At 37.1% G+C, this 19,772-nt stretch overlaps 1 protein-coding gene across 1 annotated transcript in view; it reads left to right on the plus strand.

Moving 5' to 3' along the window:
• Positions 1–19,772, plus strand: part of INTS9 (integrator complex subunit 9) — an 82,947-nt gene that overhangs the window by 265 nt on the left and 62,910 nt on the right. The window lies entirely within an intron of this gene.

Here is a 19,772-nt window from a genome sequence, read left to right on the forward strand (position 1 = left end):
CTCCGCTCCTAGGTCACAGGGCGATCGTTATGCCATATCCTTTGGGCTTAGTCGTTTCCACCTTGTGAAGGGGACCGTCTCTAAAGGGGTGGCAATTAGGGTACTAGAAAGTGGGGTGGACTAAGGAAAGCTGCTGTTTGTTGTTGAGGGGGTTAGACGCACACCTCCCTACCCCACCCCACACGCAACTTCCCCATTTGGTTAGGTAAGAGGTTGACAGTAACATTTCTTCACCGACTAACCAATATTGGGCTTTGTGAACCAGGTTTGACTTGTTTCTCAGCTGCCACGTGCGTGTTATAATAGGTTGTTACCCTCTTTCCACGCAGTTGGCACTTGATTAGCTTTTCTCTCTGGTTGAGAAGGCTTTGGTACTTATGAGTAGAGGGTAGAAAATATTGGACAGAGGGTAATTATTAAATTTCCAATTTTGGACTCCTAATTGCACTTGGAATTCAGAGAAGGACAAGGGCAGGGTGTGTTCTTGGAGGTGTTGAGGCTTCAACCCTGTATAGGATATGGATGGGTTGAGAGGCGGTGTTATGACGTTACAGTTGGGAGCGCCCTTCTAGTTGCTAGATGAAATGATGCCTGTTCATGAATCGCTTCATAAAGCCAATTCTGCCTTCAAATTAAAATTAAAAAGACATTACAGTCTAAGGCTGTAGGGACTTAAGGAACCAAGGTTAGATGGAACATGCCAGTATACCCGAAGTCTGCATCACAAAACACAAAACACCTGGCTTATAGGAAAATTTCTCACACCTTTATTTTGAGGCATTGTTCTGTCAATGTGCACACAGACCTAACTAGCGTATTTCACCTGTGTGGGATTAATAGCGTAATTAGGAGAGTAGAAAAGCATGTGTGAAATGCTGTACCTTTTAAAATCATGTACCTGTAGCCAAATACTGTCAAGCTTCCCTTTCTGTAATTTTTATACAAGAACAAATTATTTCCCCCCCATTTATGTAATTATTTGAACATGCTTTTCCAAAGCACACCCTCATCCTCTCTTTGGTAATTACCATTCTGCAGGTATATACTTACTTGCTCAGCAATGTGTCAGCTGTTTTCTGAGAAGTCAAAGAAAGTATTAAAAGTAGATTCAACTCCAAAACTGTCTCCATTTAAAGCTGTTTGTGTTAGGGGAGGGCACAAATCAGTAAACCTTGAGAATATCAATTGCTTCTGGGTCAGTGTGCTAGACACTTAAGAATGCAGAATTGAAAGTCACCATCCTAGCCCTAAAGAATCGTGCAGTATAATGAAGGTAGAAAAGTAAGCCAAAATTATAATTCACTATATTCATGATAACACAGAGGCATGTGCAGGGCTTGGAGAATTGAGAGAATGATTGAGAGATAGCTTCCTGGAAAGGTGACTGAAAGTGATGAGAAGGATGAGTAGGCTAGGGCCTTCCATGAAGAGGGTTCAGTTTAGAAGCAAAAGAGCTTGGGACTAAATGGTTGCATTGTCTTCAATAAAGGATAAATTACATTGGATGTGCTTGGTGAAAAGGCGTGCAACTGTGAAACCTTTTTTCCATAAAAAACCCCTTTGCTGAGATTATCAGAGAGCCATGGTTTACTTCACAGGTGTGAGTTTATTCTTGTATTATTTATTCATTAGTAATAATCATCACCTGCATGCCTTTTTCCATACGAACAATTGTAGACCTGCTTTTGGCCACCCCTGTACTTTGGTTTGCTCACAATATCCTCCTGCTTAATTTGTTTAAGAGATTGGGGGGGGGGGGAGTAGAAACTTTTTTTTTTTCTCGAAGAACCAAAAGATGCCTCAGAGGAAGTGTTAAAACTCATTTGGTAGTTAATAGATGATCTGTAATGCAGAATTTCTATCAACATAGCAAAGTGGTTTCAAAAACCTTGACACAGCGAATTAGACTTCCTTTGTGTGACATGCCTCCCATAGAGTTGGAATAAGTCCTCCATGGGCCTAAAATATTTAATTTTGTGTACTGCTTCAAGAATATGTAGTAAGCCATGTTTTACGTTAATATAATGAAACACAGAAATACATTTTATTGAGCATGTTCTTGCATTTGAGATTATGACTTGCCAAATATGCTTCCCATGCAGTCTGTGACTGCATTTTACTCAGTCTACTGTTCCTCAACAGGTCTGTTTCTCTCCAGTCCTTCTAATACTGTCTTGTAGAGGCTCTTTTAATTTGACATTTGGAATTCAAAACACCTATCTGATCTGCCTCCACTCAGTCTTACCCCCCTCCAATCCATTTTCTACTTGAAGGATAGCACTCCCATTTTAGCACTCCCATTTTCTACTTTTACAACCACTACTGTGAAGCTAAGCAAAAGCAACACAATTTGGTAGAAAACAATGACCTCTTCCCCTCCCCTGGCTCTTTGTAAACTTTGTAAAAGTTTCCTCCTGTAAAAATTCCAGGGAATAGTTAACCAGGAAGGTTAATGAACGCTTATCTTAGTTTGTATATACCACTTCACTAGTCCCCCACTTGCCCCCCCTTAGCCAAATAGAATGTAGTGTTTGCCTTTATATTCTCCCTGCCAAGACTGTTCGGGCTGCGAGTTTGTTTAGGACAGGAGGCCGCTCGCAGTCGCTGGCTAATAAAATCTCCAGACGGTCAGTTTGGTCTCTGTGTGAATTGACCTTGTGTAAGAGGGATATAACATACTCTACATCCCAGAAGTTTTAAGCTGCAGAGTTAAAGGAAACCCTTTGCCCTTAGGATAAAGTTTTATAATTCTTCACTTGACTTATTTGGTCTGCCTCCCTCTTTAGGCTCACATCTAGCCCTCATCTCCCTTGTGCTCTTTTTCCCAGTTATTTTGCTCATCTTCCAGTTCCTTGAACTTACCCTGCTCTCTTTTGCCTCTGGGACTTTACATATGCTCCATTGCCTACAACATTTTTCTCCTTGCCTAATTTCTTTATAAATGTCTGTTTAAATAGCCCTTAAGGTTTCCTTGAATTCGGTACCCCTCTCACATGCTTCCATGGCACACTTCCTTTTGTAGCATTTGTGATTATTGGTTTTATTTCTGCCCTCCCTCTTGTAGACTTTGTGTATTCCCAAGGCCCAACACAGTGCAACACCGCTAAATAGTAGTTGAATAAATAGTCTATGAAGACTTACCATGGTCTATGAATATCATTGAGAAAAGAGTAAGAGGTAAAGTTAAAACAGTACAATAAGCTAGATAACACTGGAGTAAAAAAAAAAAAGTACTGCCCTTTATGGAACAATTACTGCGTGCCAGGCACTGAGTTAAGATAGGTGCTATTCAGTGACCCATTTAATCTTTTGGTCTAGGGGATAGTATTTCTATTTTACAGATAAAACAAATATCTCAGCCCCTGGAAAGTGATGTGGCTCAAAGTTACACAAAGGAAAAAAGTGGTGTAGCCAAGGTCTGAACCCAAGATTTCTTCCTCAAGGGTCTGTTGCTTAATGAGGGCAAGGAATCCAGCACCTTGCACAGTGCCAGACATGTTCTAGGTTCTCTCTTAAAGAAAGGAAACCAGAGTGCATACTGAGAGACAGTTTATTCCAGACTATTTTTTTTTTCTTAATAATTATAGTTTGGCCCTGGCCGGTTTGGCTTAGTGGTTAGAGTGTCAGCCTGAAGACTGAAATGTCCCCTATTAGATTCCGGCCAAGGGCATGTACCTTGGTTGTAGGCTCTCCCTGGCCCTGGTTGGGGCACTTAGGGGAGGCAACCAATCAGTGTGTCTCTCTCAGATTAACATTTCTCTCTCCCTCCCTCCCTCTCCCCCTTACGCACTCTCTGAAAAGCAATGGAAAAAATATGGTTGGGTGAGGATTTTTTTTTTTTTAATTTTTAATTGGAAAAAAAAAGAAAAGAAATGGATTCACAGAAGCAATGAATTCATGGACTACTCCTTGTGGAGTAAAACACCAAGTAGATTTGTAGTTTATATAGAAGATCTTTCTTTGAAAGGGGCAAATCCTGCCCCAAGGTCAATTTAACAAATCTTTAGAAAGGGGTGTGGTTAATCCTTACGTTGGATCTGAGAGGGATGGACTGTTTCTCCAGTTGGCAGAATTGCAGAATTTTTTTAGCTTTTTAGAATTTGGATTAAGAACAGAAAATCTCTTGCTGTAAATTGCAAACACAATTTGACCAGTGCTTAATTCACCTATTGCAGTATGATCATTAAAATGTCAACCTGATTTCACTATCTTTTCTGTGTTTTTCTTTGCTGGTTGATTAGAGTGCCCTCCTGTGTCTTTATGGTGTAATATCATTTCAAGCTTTACAATGTTCTCAGTATGATAGATAGGTTTTTCTCCTTTCAAATGATTTCCTTAAACTCTAAAAAGCCATGTGTGACATAAGGCCAAGTCACTTACCTTGTTCAGTAGTGTATTGGGATAAAAATGGATAACTTAGTCTTGGGCATTTCAAAGCCCTAATGGTTGCTGTGAAGATTAAATATTTTATACTTATTAAGGCAAAAACGAAAGTATACTAATGATAGGTTTGGGGAGGGTAATAGTTGAGTTGAAGAAAAAATATATATATACATGTGTATGTATGTATGTATGTATGACTTACCAAACAAGCATGACAACATTGCTGTTGCTTATAACTGCAGAAGCACATTTGTTTTGTAACTGGTTTGCTCTGAGTATGCAAATCCCTCTGCCATTTGCTATGATGATCAGCAAAGTATACTTGACAGACAGGGTCAAGAGTGCAGCATATTCATGGAACTCAGTAAAGCCTAGCATTCCTAATGAAAAATTCACTTTTTGCTTGCTAGATACCAACAGAGGGCTAAGCATGAACTGCCCCTCATATCTCCATCACCTGTTTACTCATTCAACAAATCTTCCTGAACATTGGCTTCCTCTGTGCTAGGCGTTGCTCAAGGAACTGGATATATTGCAGTGAGCAAAACATATTTACTCTCCACCTTTATGAAACTAAAGTCTAGTGGGCCTACTGTGCAATTCAAACAATATTACAGTGAACATCCTGATGTAGAGAGATCGTTGGACACTGGCTCAGTATTTTTTTAACGCAATTGTGGACAAAAAGGGACCACATGCTAACTTGACTAGCTCCAGGAAGGCCTGCATGGTGGCCTTGCAAACTCAGAGACCTAAAGTAACCACAAAGGATGGCCTGAAATTAAAACTTTGTTTAACTAAAAGCAGTCTGTGGTGGGTAGTCATGTCCTAAGGCAGTATTTTTCCCTAACAAAGGTTAATCCTTCACCTTAACTAAGCAAGTCCGTTTGTCTTTGTGCATCTGAATAGCATACCTGATTAACATGTCTTTGCAAAAACAAAGTAATTTTCCTTTTTCTGTACCCCTCAAAGCACAAACACAAGCTCCTGGGAGACCACAAATCCCCTCATTATCATTATTATCATGTTAATTGTTGACTGCTAACTATCCTGCATGCACCTCAGTAGAGAAGTGTGTGTCTATCATTTTATTTTTTATCCAATCCCAGAGGTCCCCCCCCCCACTTTGCTTTCTCCCTAACCTATCACCAATGGATTTCATGTAACCCACTTAGTCTCCACTTTTGATTGTAATGTATAAAACAAGGTGCAAAACTGCCGGTCTCCAGAACTCTATCTCAATCCATTGAGATTCTGCTTCCAGGCATGTGTAGACAGTTTGGCTCAAATAAACTCACAATTCTTCACAGGTTTCTTAAGTTAACACAATGGTCAAAAATGTATTTAATTGTATCCAAGAATATGCCTTCTTAAAATTTTAACAGGTATGACCAGTTTGCCCACTAGTTTACCATTGTACTAGTAGTGTACAAGTATTCATATCCCTGTCCTGCTGTTTCTTTACTCTTACTGTTGTCTTACTAATGTAACTTTTTTCTTTTATCGATCCTTACACCTGCTTGTCTGTAAAACTTCAGCCATATTTAGTAAAATAGGAATGTACTAGAAAACGGAGCAAATTTCTTCAGATTAAAAAATAAGTTTTACAAAAAGAATCTATGGTGTTACTTTGAAAATGCTGATACATGGGTGTAGTCATTAAAATGATGGTATTTTGTTACCAAGCAAATTGAAGAGGTAGCTGGGCCAAGTATGTAAATAGCAAAGGAGATTTCTCCATACCCCCAGAAAAGGGAAAACCAGCGAGATGAAGCTAGGAGTTAACGTATCAAGAAGGCTAGAATTTTTAGATATCTTGAGAAAAGGCAAGGATGCAAACAAGTGGCTGAATGGGTAATAAGAAAGACTTGGGGCTTGAAAGCCCACAGGGGTTTGCACTTCTCTTCCCCAACCCAAGGGTAAATAGCTTAAATGACACTATTCAGGGAGTCAGATATAGAAATCCAATTAGAGTCATTTGCCAACCACACTCAAGGACAGACAAATTAAGAATAAACCTCATTTTGGTACATCAGCATAAAGCTATTGAATATTCCATTGATCCACCCTTAAGACCTCCCCTAGACACTAGCCTTTAAAACCCCTGAAAATGAACATCCCAATGCTTGCTACCCCACCACCACCAGGGGAACACGCCAGCACCATCTCCTCCCCTCTGAGGGGACCCTATGCGTCTTACAACTAGGGGAGCAATGGGCAGTGGCAGCTCGTCCCAGGCTTACTTCCTGAACCTATCTCCAAGGTCCCTGAACCTGTCTCCAAGGCCCCCTTCTCTCTCTCTGACTTCTCAGCCAAAGCAGCCCAGCCTAGGCTCTCCTGTTACTACTTCTATGCACCTTCCTTTGTTTCACTGTCCTAAGTATATTTTTGCTGCGGCCAATAAATTCTTGCTTTCTTTTCTACGCTTCTTAATTGAAATCTTTCCCTCAAGAAGACAAGAACTAAGGTCTCCCCATCTCCCCGGCAACAATACCACATTTTGTTTATCCACACGCTGGTTGATAGACACATTTGGATTTTTACACTTTGTGGCTACTCTTATTGTGTAGATATAAGTTTTTATTTCTAATATCTGCATGTTTTTATTTCTTGCATAACTGCACTGGTTAGGTCCTCCAGGATTATATTGAATAAAAGTGGTGCAGGCAGACATCCTTGTCATCTCTTTCCCTTTCCCAATCTTAGGGGGAAAGCATCCCGTCTTTCACTACCGAATATGATGTGAGCTGTAGGTTTTTCATAGATGCCCTTTATCAAGTTGAGGATGTTCCCTTCCATCCCTAGTTTGTTAAGCATTTTTATCACGAATGGGTCTTGGATTTTATCAAATGTTTTTCCTTCAGATATCAAGATGATCATATGGTTTTTGTCTTATATTGTATTAATATGGTATATTACTTTAATTGAATTTTGAATGGTAAATCAAGCTTGCATTCTAGGGATGTTGCTGGATGTGGTTTGCTAATATTTTATTGAGGATTTTTGCAGATACATTCATGATATGTTGGCCTGTAGTTTTCTTAGGGTATCTTTGGTTTTAGTGTCAGAGAAATATTGTTTTCATAGAATGAGTTGGGAAATGTTCCTGAAACCAGACAACAATGGGTCCGGGCTGCCTGTCACCACTTGAGCCAATTAAATGGAGACAGGGTTGAATTGTATATGAGTGTTTATTCCAATATTGCCAGCAATATGGGAGAGCAGTAAGGATTATCCACAGAAATCTGCTCTGCCCCCTCCCATAAGCCAGCTGCTTATATTGGGTGGAAGGACAAAGATTATATGGGAAAGTAGGAATTATAGGCATGGGAAAGTAGACAAAGTGCACTCGGGGTCACAGAGGGCAGGCATCTCCAGGATTCCATTGTTAATCTTTCCATGGTGATAGGCAGTTTTCGGAAACGGAGAATGGACCCCATTCCAAGGGTAATTCCCATGTCCTGGGGCTTACAACTCTCAGCCAGGTTAGAAAGTGTTTTTTTAAGTTGGAACAGAACAATCACAGTTAACAGAACATGATTAATATTTCTTATAACTATAGCTAACAATTGCTGTTAACAGAGCATGATCAGCATCTCTGCCCCTAATATTTCCTCCTCCTGAATATTCTGGAAGTTGTATGAAGAATTTATATTATTTCTTCTTTAAATGTTTGATAGAATTCATCAATGAAGCCATCTAGGCCTGGGCTTTTCTTTGTGGGAAGATTTTTTAATTGACTAATTGAAATTTTTTTTTAACCCTCACTCAAGGATATGTTTATTGATTTTAGAGATTGGGGGGTAGAAACATCAATCAGTTTCTTCCTATACACACGCCAACCAGGGGACCTGCAACCTAGGTATGTGCCCTGACCGGGAATTGAACCCAAAACCTTTTTGATGTATGGGATGACATTCCAACTGACTGAGCCACACAGCTGGGGCACTAATTTAACTTTTTTACTTGCTGTAGGTCTCTTCAGATTTTCTACTTCTGCATTACAGTTTTTTAAAATTGCAGTAAAATATGCACAACATAAAATTTAATATTTTAACCATTTTTAAATGTATAAAATGCAGTGCTATTAAGTACTTTCACACTGTCGTGCAGCCATCACCACCATCCATTCTCCAGATGTCACTTAGCATAATATCTTCAAGGTTCATCCATGTTGTAGCATGTGTCATAATTCTTTTTAAGGCTGAATAATACTCCATTTTCTGTAGATACCACATTTTGTTTAGCCACTCATCTGTTGATGAACATCTACCTGGGCTGTCTCCACCTTTTGGCTATTGTGAATAAAGCTGCTATGAGCATGGGTGTACAGATATCTGTTCAAGTCTCTGCTTCAATTCTTTTGGATATACAGTAGCCCCATGGTTTTGCTTTCTGTGGTTTCAGTTACCCACAGTCAGCCATGATCTGAAAATATTAAATAGAAAGTTCCAGAAATAAACAGTTCCTAAGTTTTAAATTGTGCACCATTCTGAGTAGAATGATGAAATCTTCTGCTGTCCCACTCTGTCCCATTCAGGATGTGAATTATCCCTTTGTCCAGTGTCTCCCTGCTGTATATTCTCCCTGCCCGACAGTCACTCAGTAGCCATCTCAGTTATCAGATTGACTGTCATGGTATCATAATGCTTGTTTCAAGTAACCCTTATTTTACTTAATGCCAGATTCCATATAACTTTTATTACAGTATAGTTATAACTTTTATTATTAGTTATTGTCATTAATCTCTTACTATGCCTAATTTATGAAACGAACTTTATCATACATATGTATGTATAGGAAAAAAACAACTTATATAGGGTTTGGCACTATCCACAATTTCAGGCATCCACTTGGGGGTCTTGGAAGGTATCCCCTGAAGGTAAGGAGGAACTATTGTATACCCAGAAATAAAATTGCTAGATCACATAGTAATTCTCAGTTTAACTTTTTGAGGAACGAACATACTATTTTCCACAGCATCTGCACCTGCACCATTTTACATTCCCACCAGCAATGCACAGGGGTTCTGATTTCTCCACATCAACACCACTCTCCCTCTCTCCCCCTTACTCTCAAATCAATAAAAAAAAATAAGAAAGAAATGTTACAGGAAAGAAGTGAGCCAAGGCGGGGGGTGGGGGGGTGGCTGTTAGCTCATTGAGAAGTAAAAGTTATAGTGATAGAGGCGAACTAAGGTGGGGCTGCTTTTAGCTCACTGGAAAGTCAAAGAAAAAGGAGGCCTTGGAGACAAGATCAGGAGGTAAACCGCCGGACGAGCTGCTGCTGCCCGCTGCTGCCTGGTTGCAAGTCCCATGGGGACCTTTAGAGTTTAGGAGACCAAATGTAAAAAGTTCATGCCCAACAAGGGGCATGGGCATGCTCTACAGAGAGCCTGCACTGGTGTCCTTTGTCTTGAGGGTTTTATCTCTTTTCTGTGGACCGGAGTCTTTAGGGGAGAGTTTCACCAGAATATTCATCAGCTTTCTAGGTATGTTTTCAATGTGCTAATGCGTCAAAATGACTATATAAGAGAGTTGGGATTATTCTTTGGTCTACTTTACTGCTTAACTTTTATCTTGGGCCTGTCTGGGTCTAATTGGGTTTTTGTTATTTGTTCCCCCGACTTTATCCGTCCTTCGGTTTGACTAGCACAAATGGCATTAATTGGGTCTCTGTCCTCTATCTCGGTTAGGGAGGAACCGTATACACTATTTGTTCTCAAGTGTCCTTGGTTAGGGAAGATAAGGTCTTGCGATTCACTAACTGGCTGTAAGTTGTTCAAATTGTTTGGCCTTGTTTAATTATCTTGTCTCAGTTTCCCCATTCCACTTGCCCAGGAATTTTTCTAGCTTCTTACTATCATGCCTCGATACTAACACTGGTTTTGCATTTTCCGTTTTTATTTTTCATTAGCAATACATCTCACAGATCATTTCATATCAACATCTATAACCGCTTTTCACTGAAAAGTGAAAAAATGGTGTCATCTTTTATTTTTCTCTTATGTGTAAGATGTGGAACATGTTTTCATATGTTTATAAAAACATCTGTATTTATTTTTCCTTCCCAACTTTCTTCTATGCCATTTGATATATTAATATTACAGCACTAAGCTGTTTTAGGTACCTTTAGAGTATATTCTAATATCTTGTAGCACTTGTTCCCACTTATTGCTCTTCACTTCAGAATTTTCTAGACTGTTCTGAAACATTTATGTTTCATATAAAATTTAGAATTATTAGTTCTCAGTAAAATCCTTTTCATATTTTTATTGTAATCAGGTTAAATTTACAAAATACAAAGAGAGAATAAGCTTATTTCTTTCAACATATCATTGAGTCTATCTTAGAACAAGAAATGTCTTTTCCTTTATTTAAACTTTTTAAAAAACATCTTTATTGGGGTGATAAACACACTACACAATATACAGATGATGTATGGTAGAATTGTATACCTGAAACCTATGTAATTTTATTAACCAGTGTGTCACCCTGATAAAGTCAATAAAAATAAACTAAATAAATCTTTACCTTTTTTTATTGGTACTGTAATTGGAATCTTTTCCCACCTATTTTATATATAGGAAGGGTATTTCTTTTTATTTTTTTAATCCTCATCTGAAGACATGCTTTTATTCGTTTTGAGAGAGAGAGAGAAACATCAATGTGAGAGTGAGACATTGATCAGTTGCCTCCTGCACGCTCCCAAACTGGGGATCGAACCCAAAACCTGGGTATGTGCCCTGACTGGAATCAAACCTGTGACCTTTCAGTGTACAGGACAATGCTCCAACCAACTGAGCCACATGGTCCAGGGCAGGTATTTCGTTTTTTTATTCTCTATACAGCCCCTTGTTGAGTTTTCTTTTAATTTTCAGTAGTTTTTCCAGTTAATTCTGTCGGGTTTTTCCATGTGTTTAACTTCGCAGATAATATTTTTACACCTCATTTTTATCCCCTGTGGTGTGATTGCATTGGCTTATACTTCCAAAATAGTTTGGACTAGGAGTAGTGGTGGTAGGCATCTCTGTTCTATTTCTGACATGAGTGGACATGCTGCTTGAACTCAACATGTCACTGCTGTATTGACTTTTGGCTTGAAATTTTTGTATATTTTAATTTACCCACTGTAGCTGCTTTCTTGATGCAGAATTTTCAAGTCACTAATAAAGTGAGATTCTTTCACATAGCCCAACAGTAAGTTATTTTTTAGGGAAGATCTATTTATGTTGTATTGTTTATTCTAGGCAGTTAATTATATCTTGCAAGCTTTTTCCAGACTTTTCAGAAAACAATGGTTTTTATAACCTAAAGTCTTAGATGGTGCATAGCATACTCATTGAAGTAAAAGACTTCTGTGACCTTAAAAGAAAATTGCAAGGTTTCCTTGGAAAACAGAACAGCCAGAAATAGTTTCCCTCTCTGTACTTAAGAGACAGGCCTGATAAAGGCAAGAAATGTAAACAAAACAGACTGTTAAAATAAACATAATTACCACACCAAAAATAATCTCTATAGAAACAAAAAGGGTTTCAGAACCCTAGACAGTAGCTTGTTTATTTTAAGCTATATTTGATTCAAGCTATGTTGATCCAATAGAAAGAAACTGTTGAGGAACGACTATGTGATAGTTAAAACAAACAGATAAGAGAAAGAATAACAGAAATCTAACAAATGTTATTAAATACCTATCCTGTACAAAACCTCCCTGATGCTGTGGGGCATACAAAAGATAAAAAAACACATAGATCCTACCTGTCAGTAACTCACTATATAACAAACCAGACACAATGTACTATGTATATTATTTATGTATGTGACTAAGTATATATAGTTTTAGTGGTAGACTGTGATAAAGGCAATAGTAAGGTATGTGTGTAAGATTAGAATTATGAAAGATGAATTTCAACCAGAGAATCAGAGCTTCCTAGAGAAGTAAAATTTGAGCTGGTACCTTGGCTGACAAATAAGTCTGAGGACCATTGTATTTTACTGTGGGTAGAAGGAACAGTTAAGTTAAAAAGCTTTTGGCCCTGGCCAGTGTTGCTCAGTGGTTGGAGCAACAGCCCAAGAGGGTTCAATTCCCAGTCTGAAGCATGTACGGGGGTTGCAGGTTCAACCCACAGCCCAGTCAGCGCAGGTGTGGGAGGTAACCAATGGATGTGTGTCTCACATCGATGTTTCTCTCTTTCTCCCCCTCCCTTCCTTCCACTCTCTCTAAAAAAATCAATGGAAAAAATATCTTTGGGTGAGGATTAACAAAACAAAAAAAAGCATTTGGATTATGTTGAGTGTTCTTCACACACACACACACACACACACACAGTGATAATAAAGGAAGGGAGAGGAAACTGAGAGGTGATGGATATGTTTATAGAGAGCCTTGATGGTGGTGATGGTTTCATGGCTGTATACTTATCCCCAAACTCATTAAGTTACGTACACTAAATATATTTCATTGCACTTTTACGTTAATCATACCTTAATAAAGTGGTTTAAAAAAATTTGGAATTGGAATAAGTTGTTCTATTTCCCCAATGATATGCATATGCACTTTATGTATTTTTGGCTTTATCGTGCTCTGTAGCAGTGTGTACAAAAATGGGCACATTTTTTCCCCCTCATATCCTCCTAATTCATTACTTCAGAATATTAACATCTTCATTTAATATGTGTTATTAGCATGTGAAAGATTTGTACATATGATTGGAGCGCTAGATCACTACAGTTGGAACCAGGGGCAGACTTGCTGAATGTATTAGAAGTTAGAAGGGTATACTGAAGCCACAGTGGTGGATTTTAAATATGAGACTTAGTGATTTGGACAGTAACAGAAAGTTTAGGAGTTTAAAGTAAGAATTTTTAAACACCTGGAGCCTTTAAATTCATCCCTTTGGAATCGGACAAAGGAGTTAGGAAATCAAAAAGTACAATTCATTGCAGTTACAGAAAGTATTTTCAAGAAGTAAAATATAATAAAAACAAGAACCATCAGCAAGCTTAGCAAATGCATCAAAGCAAATGCAAAGTCAGATTACCTACTTAGAACAAGATTTTTCTAGGCACTTTATGAGGACCTCATAAGTAGTTACAGAATTCATAAATACATCAGAATGTGAAAGGGATCTGGAGAATCAGTGTGACCAGTTGATGGATACCATGTAAGAAGAGTGCCTGGGGGTGGGGGTGAAGGGGTTCCTAATATATGGTGACTGGAGAAGATACGACTTTGAGTAGTTGGTACACAGAGCAGTATACAGATCTTGTAACATAGAAACCCACACCTGAAACCTATATGTTCATATTAACCATTGTCACCCCAATAAATTTAATTAAAAAAAAAACAAACAAAAAACAAAAAAGAAGAGTGCCCACATAGAAAAAGAGAGAACAGAGACACTCAATGAATTTCTCAACTTTCATCTTTATTAAAAAGAGTTGGGGAGGGTCCCATTTCTGCAGAACTGATAAAATACATAGGATATTCTGTCACATCAACAGGTTGAATATAAATAAATCACTAGAACAGGTGATACCATCCTCAAGGTTTGTATATGTATATAATTTCCATACAGTAAAACTAACATAAATTTCAAGTGTGCAGTTTGATGAATTTTTATCGAGTTATTAATCCATGTATGTACTTGTGTCTGGCTCCTTTAACTCAACATACTCTTAGCCTGTTCTTAGCCATTTACAAGTTTTATAGCAGTTTGTTAATCTTTTTTCTACTTTCTTGATCATTGTCATTGCTGCAAATTTTCAATACCGTTGTTCGTAAATTGCCTTTACTGTTGTATAATCCATCCCAATATTATACTTATCATTTCCATACCTTTCTCTTTTTAAAATGATCTTTACCTTTATCCATCATAATCATATGTTGCTTTTTACTAGCACTTTTATCAGCCTCAGAGAATTTGTTCTTATAGGAAATAATTGGGTCATTAAACACCTGAAAACCAATCACAAGTAAAACAAACGCTGTAGAACAAAAGCGAAAAACAGTGCATAGGTCAATCATATATGACTTTTAATGCAGTTTTTTTGGGGGGGTGGGGGCTGGGTACAGCTTTTGCTCTGGACCATAACTGTATACATAGTTTCTATGAAAGGTTAGGTTAGAGTAGTACTTATTAATTTATTATTCTTAGCTATTTCTACCCTTTTCTTCTACTTCCCACTTCATTTCCTTTCCTCCAGATACCATTACCTCTTTCCTCTCAACCTCTTTTAAAATGTTTTGCCAATAGAAGCCTTCTACGGTAATACTCTTTATTCAAAAAATGGAAATTCTGCTTTAAAAAATAAATCTGGTAATGTTTTTTCGTGAGTACAGAGTATTGAAAGTAAAAAGTGAAGATGCCAATATGATCAACCACCCTCTCCCCAACAGTAACCACTTTTACCAGTTTGGTATATATGTGCTTCAAGTCAATTTTTGGAGGGTTTGGGGTTTTTGTTGTTGTTTTTTTAAAATATATCTTTATTGATTTCAGAGAGAGGAAGTGGGAGGGGGGAGAGAGAGAGAGAGAGAAACATCAGTGATGAGAGAGTCGTCATAGACCGGCTGCCTCCTGCACGCCCCTGACCGGGGATCGAGCCCGCAACCCAGGCATGTGCCCTGACCGGGAACCATAATCTCCTGGATCCTAGATCGATGCTCAACTGCTGAGCCACACCCGGCTGGGCTCAAGTCAGTTTTTTAAAAATATTTTTATGTCATATACATAGCTCTGTGAACTTTTTAAGTCAACTATGATTACTTTTTAGCATTTTGAAAGTTCCGGTGCCATACAGCCAACAACTTTTGTTCCCAAGTCAGCCCTTGCCTATTTTCCCTCTCTAGTTCTTAATGTTTACTGTCAACATTCCCACACTTTCTGAGCTTCTCTGGGGCTGGGGAGGGGACACTTTTTATGACCACTTTCTGCTTGTTTACTCATTTTTATGAAAAGCCAAGTCAGAGGACAGGATAAGCAGGAGGGAGCAACCATAGAGTCAGTTACCCAGCTGTGGGTGCGTGATATTTAGCTACTCTCCAACCAGAAAGTGACTTCTTTTCTCTGGGTTCACCATGCATGCTACAGATTTTCTGCTTAAGTGGAAAATTATCCCTCTTTTTTATCAAGCTGTGTAGTCAGTTTGACAGTGAGTATGATTGACACATTTAACAGCTCTCCTACAAGATAGAATGAAGATATAAAGTGGAAGAAAGTGAAAGATTACCAAATAAAATTGAAATGTATTTATAGAAGTCTCTGAGTGTTTCAGGGCCTGGCCCAAAGTTCTTAACAGGGATAATAGTTCTAAATTAGGCAAATTTGACTCAGTCAAAGCAGTTTAATTCAGGATGGTGTGGAATAAGGCAGGGAGTCTCAGTAGCATGTGCTCCCCTCTTTCCCTGGCACACTAAGAATCTTATACACCCTGTTTAGGCATGGAGTGTCTCCTAGTGAGCTATACTTATTGATGGCAGTGAATGTACATACTCAGGTGTGTTGGTGTAGAGGAAATTTCACAAGCCCTGGAAGAGCTAGATTCTTCATTAAGAGAGATATTTGGACTGGATGACCTTGGAATTCCTTCTAGCTTATAAATTGTATAATTTCTTATACTTTCAAAAAGTCAGTTGTAAAAGAATACAGTGGCACAGACATGTCTTGTTGGCAGATTATATAAAAGACCAAGGAGTTTTGGTTGACCCAGTGAAATAGTGGAATAGTGAGAAACAACGTTTTGTGTTAAAAGAGAGCTTAGAAATATTCTAGTCTTCTCATTTGTCAGATGAAGGAATTTGAGGCCCAAAGAATTTGGGGATTCCTTTGGACTAATACCAACTTGGAGGCACAGTTAGAACTAATACTTTATGCCTAGATTAAAAGAGATGTTGGATGCTGTAGTGCACAGCCCAGCAACAAAATCTGACTGGTTTATTTAAGCTAAAAATAATTGTCTACTTTGGGAAATAGTTTGGGAGTTTCTTATAAAGTTAAACATACATAATCCAGCAATCCCACTCTTTAAGTATTTACCCAAGGAAAATGAAATCATATGCCCCTACAAAAACCTGCATGTGAATTTTTATAGCAGCTTTATTCCTAATCATCAAAAACTGAAAATGATAATCCACATGTCCATCAGCTTGTGAATGGATAAGCAAATTGTGGTACATCTATACAATGGAATATTTCTTAGTAATAAAAAGGAATGATATTTGCAGAAACAAGGATGAATCTCAACTAGTAGTGTATGAGATTTCCAACTTGTCAATCTTTAGTTCTGATCCTTCTAGTAAGAGTGTAGTGGTATCTTATTGTGGTTTTAATTTTTATTTCCCCCATGACTTATGTTTAGCTTCTTTTAATTTGCCCATCCATATGTCTTTTTCAGTGAGTGCCTATTCAAACATTTTGCCCATTTTTATTTCATTGTTCTTGGGTTGTAAGAATTCTTTTTATTTTCCATATTCAAGTTCTTTATCAGACGTGTTTTGCAGATATTTTCTCCTAATGTGTGAGTTATCTTTCATTCTCTTAAGAGGGTCTTTTGAAAACCAAAGTTTTAAATTTTGGTAAGTCAGATTTATAGATTTTATTTTATGGTTCTTGTGTTTAGTGTCTAATCTTAGAAATTTTTGCCTAACCCAAGGCACAGAGATTTTCCTGTTTTTCTAGAGTTGCCCTTTCTGATATAGTATCCATGAGTTGCATGTGGCTATTAAACACTCGCAATGTTACTAGTATGACTAAGGAACTGAATTTTAAATTGTATTTTATTTTAACTAATTTATTTTTAAATTAAAAGTTGATAGGCAGTTTTCAGTTATTGAAAATATTTTAAGTATGTTAATAAGAACTGGGGTATGTGGATCTACTTTTTTCAACTGTAAATTCTATGAAATCTAAAGGCATATCAAATATTTCAAATGAAAAATTTAGCATCCAAATTGAAATACGCTGCAAATATAAGGTTCATATCAGATTTTGAAGACAGTACAAACAAGTGATATAAAAATGTGTTAATATTTTATCTTGATTATATGTTGAAATTATAGTTTAGGTTTAGTGGGTTAGATATATTACTAAAATTAATTTAAACCTATTCCTTTTGCTTTTTTAATTTAGCTACTAGAAAATTTAAAATTGTGTGTGGCATGTATTGTATTTCTGTTGAACAGTGCTTTTCCAAGATTTTTATTGTTTTAGCTTTTACTTTTAGTTTTATTTTTAATTCAAAGCCTCTTCAACCCTAATAGTTTGATTTTTATGGAAGCTAAGAGTCTGATGAGCATAAAGTAGACCATGAGGGGAGAAACTAAATTTTTTTTAAAAAGCAGTGGATGTTATCATTAGGAAATACCACACTTTAAAAACGTCAGAATACGCTAGTGTACAGCTTCTCAAGGACATGGAAATGACTGTCAGTAGTCTGAATGGACTAATCAAATGCTCTTCCTTATCAGTCTTTTCCAAGCTGCCTGCCTTAGAAGTAATCTAGCAAGAGTTTGATAGTGCTACAATAGGGAAACAATATTGAGGGAGCAGTTAGAAAAGATGACTAGAAAAAACTATAGTCACTCTTATTTCTAAGATTCTTTGATTTTTTTGTCCTACCCAACTCTCCTATCCATAATAAACCTGTGATTCTTAATAGTGCACTGTCATAGTTGGTCTTACTCCTATTAGTGGAATGACTTAAGAGAAAGCATTTAGAACGTGTGCTGATTTGAGTGCAAATTCAGCCTGTTATTAACACTGTGATCTTGGGCCTTGAAAGTCGAATTGGTATCAACAATATTTATTTTATTCACTTGTTGGGAATGAGCTAATTAAATATTAGATAAGGAAATATTGGTCAATAATTCTTATTGTTAGTGAAGGTAATTCATATAATGAAATTTCCAATTCCTATTCCTCTCTAACCTAAAGTCCACTTTTATTTTTAGAATTCCTTTTCAAGTGTCAGCATTGATGTGTATTTTTATGAATATGTATATTTAAATATAGCTATCATATTAATATGACATTTCTGGTAATTAGATAATTATTTATATCATTTGAAAAATTTACCATTAAATTATAAAGCTTCCCTGTGTCTTGTTAGAGAAGTATTTTGCCAAATTTTTAAGATTAGAAAGCATCAAGAAGTTCATTAAAAGTACCAACATAACCTCAATAATTTAAAAATCTAGGAGTTACCTTTGTTTCTTTTTCCCCCCAAGACCATATCTTGTTGAATCATCCTTCTCATGAGGTAGCATTTGCACTTTATTCCATTTCATGGCCATGTCAGAAGTTTTAAGTTTGCTCACTTTGCATCAGGATGAGTGAGATATCAAAATGAAAATTATGGACCATTATCACTACTAGCACAGTTCCTTGAAAATTAACAAATACACCTAGCAAATGTTATACTAATACTAAAATATTTATCCATTATGATGTCTTAGATTTCATTTTTGCACCATGAGACCTTTGTCATAAGGAAAATAGCACTACAAATTTTCACAATAGTCAGAAAGGTATAGTTACATAATTCTGATGTCTGCGTAAGTATCTAATCACAGTACAGAAAAGACACCCTGTACTCATTACTAATATTAGATAGATGTTAATAGTTTGCCTGTTTTGAAAGGTGAGGGGGAGAAATCAGATCTCCTTCCTCCCACCCACCCCTTAAAACATGTTATAAACAACCTCCGTTTTTCAAAACTCCCTTGACAGAGGTTACAACTTTCCTCAAGTTGCTGTGTATCATACCCATGTATGTTTTTATTCGTTTAGTATATGTTAAGGTATGTATATTTGAGCATTATAAGGTATTTCCAGATTGTTCTCCAGAGTGGTTCTACCAGTTTATGCTCTGTTACATTCTTGCCAATACTTAGTATTAAAGTCTGTTTATTTTTAGCCAACCTGAGGCTTGCTCATTATTGTCCTGTTTTGCATTTCCCTGATTCTATTGATATCAAACATCTTTTCATATCTTCATTTATTGACCACTCTTGTTTCCTCCTTTATATTTCTCAAGTAATTTTTTTTCAAATGAGTTACAAACTTTTCCAGCACCATAGGTTGGTAATGCTACTTTTATCCTATGTCAAGGTCCTAGATATGTGTGTGCCTCTTTTCTGAACTGCTTATCCCTAGTTAATTGTTCCATTAGCTGTCTCAGTGCAACACCCTACTATTAATTACATTATACTAAGTTGTAATATCAGAAAATTTACATACTCTCTAATAATTGTTTTTTAATTTTCTAATCTTAGCTCTTGACTCTTCCATATGATTCTTAAACTCTATAAAAAAGTAGATTAGTGAAAACTGCTGTTTTTTGCAGCAGTTTATGTTCTGTCCAGTTAACATTATCTTTAAGTAGACTTTT

The sequence above is a fragment of the Miniopterus natalensis genome, chromosome 4 (assembly GCF_054644295.1).
Source record: "Miniopterus natalensis isolate mMinNat1 chromosome 4, mMinNat1.hap1, whole genome shotgun sequence".
NCBI lineage: Eukaryota > Metazoa > Chordata > Mammalia > Chiroptera > Miniopteridae > Miniopterus > Miniopterus natalensis.